The following is a 4,782-nucleotide window of genomic DNA, read 5'->3' on the forward strand; positions in this document are numbered from 1 at the left end:
AGACGTTTCGTGTAGTTGGCCACCAGGTTTGCACACATCTCAGGAGGGAGTTTGTCCCACCACTCCTCTTTGCAGATCTTCTCCAAGTGTCGATTGAAAGCTGTTCGTGACTGCAGCAGGGATTCGTCTTCTTGGTTCTTTCGGTGAAGTCACGTAGAAGGGAAGTAATAAAATAATAAAAATAAAACATAATTGTATTTTATTATGTTTTATTTTTATTATTTTATTACTTCCCTTCTACGTGACTTTACCGAAAGAACCAAGAAGATGAATCCCTGCAGTCACGAAAAGCTTTACAATTATTTTATTATGTTTTATTTTTATTATTTTATGATTTCCCTTTGTGAGAATTGTATTTTATTATGTCTTATTTTTATTATTTTATTACTTCCCTTCTACGTGACTTTACCGAAAGAACCAAGAAGACTTCTCCAAGTCATTAAGGTTTCGAGGCTGACGTTTGCAAACTCGAACCTTCAGCTCCCTCCACAGATTTTCTCTGGGGATTCAGGTCTGGAGACTGGCTTGGCCACTCCAGGACCTTAATCTGCTTCTTCTTGAGCCACTCCTGTGTGTTGCCTTGGCCGTGTGTTTTTGAGTCATTGTCATGCTGTCTCTCTCTCTCTGTCTCTCTCTGTCTCTCTCTGTGTGTCCCTGTCTCTCTCTCTCTGTCTCTCTCTGTGTCTCTCTCCCACAGCGCGTTGATTCGTAGCGTTCGTTTACATTTGTGTTGCTGGTGACTTTGTCTATTTCCATCTTCTTGGTACTTTCGGTAAAGTCACGTAGAAGGGAAATAATAAAATAATAACATTAAAACATTATAAAATACAATTCTCACGACGTTTCGGCCGCAACGCAAGCAGCCGTCCTCAGGTGGAGAACAGCGTCTGTCGGAAAGACAGCGACATTCAGACGCTGTCTTTCCGACATGTTTATTCAGACGCATCATCATCAGCAGCATCATCATCAGCAGCATCAGCAGCATCACCATCACCACCATCACCACCATCACCACCATCATCACCACCACCATCACCACCATCACCACCATCATCAGCAGCAGCATCATCATCAGCATCATCATCATCAGCATCAGCAGCATCATCATCATCAGCAACATCATCATTACCACCATCATCACCACCATCATCACCACCATCATCATCACCACCACCACCATTATCATCAGCAGCATCATCATCAGCAGCATCATCATCATCAGCAGCAGCGTCATCACCACCATCACCACCATCACCACCATCAGCATCATCACCACCATCACCACCATCACCACCATCATCATCAGCATCATCACCGTCACCACCATCACCACCATCACCACCATCAGCATCATCACCACCATCGTCACCATCATCACCATCACCACCATCATCATCAGCAGCATCATCATCATCACCACCATCACCACCATCATCAGCATCATCATCAGCAGCAGCGTCATCACCACCATCACCACCATCACCACCATCAGCATCATCACCACCACCACCATCACCACCATCACCACCATCACCACCATCATCATCATCAGCATCATCACCATCACCACCATCACCACCATCAGCATCATCACCACCATCGTCACCATCATCACCATCACCACCATCATCATCAGCAGCATCATCATCATCACCACCATCACCACCATCATCAGCATCATCATCATCAGCAGCAGCACCAGAATCATCATCATCAGCAGCAGAATCATCATCATCAGCAGCATCAGAATCATCATCATCATCAGCATCATCCGAATCATCATCATCAGCAGAATTCACATCAGCAGCGCTAGAATCACCATCAGCAGAATCATCATCATCATCAGCAGCAGCAGAATCACCACCATCATCAGCATCATCATCATCAGCAGCAGCGTCATCACGCGGCTTGCGTGCTTGATAGTCGTCTGGGCGTGCCATGGAATGCGCTGTCAAATAGCTCCGAGATCGTTGTCGGAGAGAGAGAGACGCACACAAAGAGACAAAGATAGAATGTGCGTGTTATGCTTGCTTTGGGGCAATGCTAATCTCCTCTGTATCGTTCCAATTGTAGTGTATTTATCTGCCGGAGGAGCACGATAGACAAGGAGGGAGAGAGACTTTGAGAGCGCTAGAGAGACTTTTGACTATCGGAACCTCATTTGCCAGTAGCAAAATATGATGATTGTTTTGTTTACCCTTTTATCTGGCAACAAAACTGGCACATTTTCGTTACGAGGAGTCATGTTTGCATAGACCACAATACCTGCGGTCGTAATGCAAACAAAAAACACAACTCTGATAATGTATGTGCACTGTCCTTGAAGTTGATTGAGTGCGCCTTTTGGCGTTCATCTGGTCCAACACCATGTGAGACTAGGCTCTAAGAAAAGCTGTCTCGGGTGTGGTGATGATGGTGATGGTGGTGATGGTGATGATGGTAGTGATGGTGATGATGCTGCTGATGATGCTGATGATGATGATGCTGCTGCTGATGATGATGATGCTGCTGCTGCTGATGATGATGATGGTGGTGATGATGATGATGATGATGGTGGTGATGATGCTGCTGATGATGCTGATGATGATGCTGCTGCTGATGATGATGATGGTGGTGATGATGCTGCTGCTGATGCTGCTGATGCTGATGATGGTGGTGATGGTGGTGGTGATGATGATGATGATGGTGGTGATGCTGATGATGATGCTGCTGATGATGCTGATGATGATGCTGCTGCTGCTGATGATGATGATGATGGTGGTGATGGTGGTGGTGATGATGATGATGGTGGTGATGCTGATGATGATGCTGCTGATGATGCTGATGATGATGCTGCTGCTGATGATGATGATGATGGTGGTGATGCTGATGATGGTGGTGATGGTGGTGGTGATGATGATGATGATGATGGTGGTGATGCTGATGATGGTGGTGATGGTGGTGGTGATGATGATGATGATGATGGTGGTGATGCTGATGATGATGCTGCTGATGATGCTGATGATGATGCTGCTGCTGATGATGATGATGATGGTGGTGATGCTGATGATGATGATGATGCTGCTGATGATGATGGTGGTGATGATGATGATGATGATGCTGGTGGTGATGATGCTGCTGCTGATGCTGCTGATGATGATGATGATGGTGGTGATGGTGGTGGTGGTGATGATGGTGGTGATGATGGTGGTGATGGTGGTGATGGTGATGATGGTGACGATGGTGGTGATGATGGTGATGGTGGTTATGATGGTAACGATGGTGGTGATGATGGTGGTGATGGTGGTGATGATGGTGGTGATGGTGGTGATGATGGTGATGGTGGTGATGATGGTGGTGGTGGTGGTGATGATGGTGGTGATGTTGGTGATGTTGGTGATGATGGTGATGGTGGTGATGATGCTGCTGCTGATGCTGCTGATGCTGCTGATGCTGATGCTACTGCTTATGATGATGATGCTGATGATGATGCTGATGCTGATGATGGTGATACGTCACTGTGGGTGAGGCGCTATCATCTGTGATGGCCACGTGTTGCTTATCTGAACAAAGTAGTTTCACAGTAGCAAGCTCAGTAGTGGGGCCCCACCTGGTAAGACGACAATAACACTGGTCAACAAACTTTTTGTGGCACGAGGTATTCCAACGGGTTTAAAGGTAATTCTGTGGGGCGCTGATTCCAAATCTGGCATCAGTTTTTGTCTATCACATCAGGTTTTTGAGTTGTCAAATATTGCATTTTCAATAAAAACTGCAGAAGAAAAATATGAAATAAATGTGGATATCTATATAAAATGATATTATAAACACACTAGCCTAAAAACGCAGCACCGTATTTTTTAACACTAAAGCAAGTCACCGGCTCGCAACGACTTGCAATCATAAGTGACGGAGTTAATTTCGGGTAAAATCAATGAAAATGGGGTATGCCGATAGCATAAGAATGAAATGTGAGGGTGCTGATTCCAAATCTGGCATCAGTTTGTGTCTATCACATCAGGTTTTTGAGTTGTCAAATATTGCATTTTCAATAAAAACTGCAGAAGAAAAATATGAAATAGATGTGGATATCTACATAAAATGATATTATAAACACACTATCCTAAAAATGCAGCACCATATTTTAACACTAAAGCAGTCACCGACTCGCAACGACTTGCAATCATAAGTGACGGAGTTAATTTCGGGTAAAATCAATGAAAATGGGGTATGCCGATAGCATACAAATGAAATGTGAGGGTGCTGATTCCAAATCTGGCATCAGTTTTTGTCTATCACATCAGGTTTTTGAGTTGTCAAATATTGCATTTTCAATAAAAACTGCAGAAGAAAAAGTATTAAATAGATGTGGATATCTACATAAAATGATATTATAAACACACTATCCTAAACATGCAGCACCGTATTTTAACACTAAAGCAAGTCATTGACTCGCAACGACTTGCAATCATAAGTGACGGAGTTAATTTCGGGTAAAATCAATGAAAATGGGGTATGCCGATAGCATACAAATGAAATGTGATAGAGCGAATCTGAAATTAGTCTAGAACAGCTGCAAAAGTTGTTTGCTGACCAGTGTAATTTCATCTTGATGCGAAGCTTTCTTGGCTGCAGGAATCCACACGGTCTCTGGTTCTTTCGGTAAAGTGACGTGGGTATAAAATTCAACGAATCGCGACGTTTCGGGCGCAACCCAAGTGCAACACAAGCCCCCCGAAATGTCGCGATTGTATTTTATTTTCCTACCTACGCGACTTTACCGAAAGAATCAAAGGGTGACCA

The 4,782-nt window shown here is 44.1% G+C and overlaps 1 non-coding gene across 1 annotated transcript; it reads right to left on the minus strand.

The window, feature by feature from the left end:
- Positions 1–1,993: 1,993 nt before the first annotated feature.
- LOC144948333 (U6 spliceosomal RNA) lies at positions 1,994–2,102 on the minus strand. Its single transcript, XR_013640145.1, has one exon. It is a non-coding gene; the product is annotated as a U6 spliceosomal RNA (small nuclear RNA).
- Between the last annotated feature and the right edge of the window lie 2,680 nt (positions 2,103–4,782).

The sequence above is a fragment of the Lampetra fluviatilis genome, chromosome 48 (genome assembly GCF_964198595.1).
Source record: "Lampetra fluviatilis chromosome 48, kcLamFluv1.1, whole genome shotgun sequence".
NCBI classification, from domain to species: domain Eukaryota; kingdom Metazoa; phylum Chordata; class Hyperoartia; order Petromyzontiformes; family Petromyzontidae; genus Lampetra; species Lampetra fluviatilis.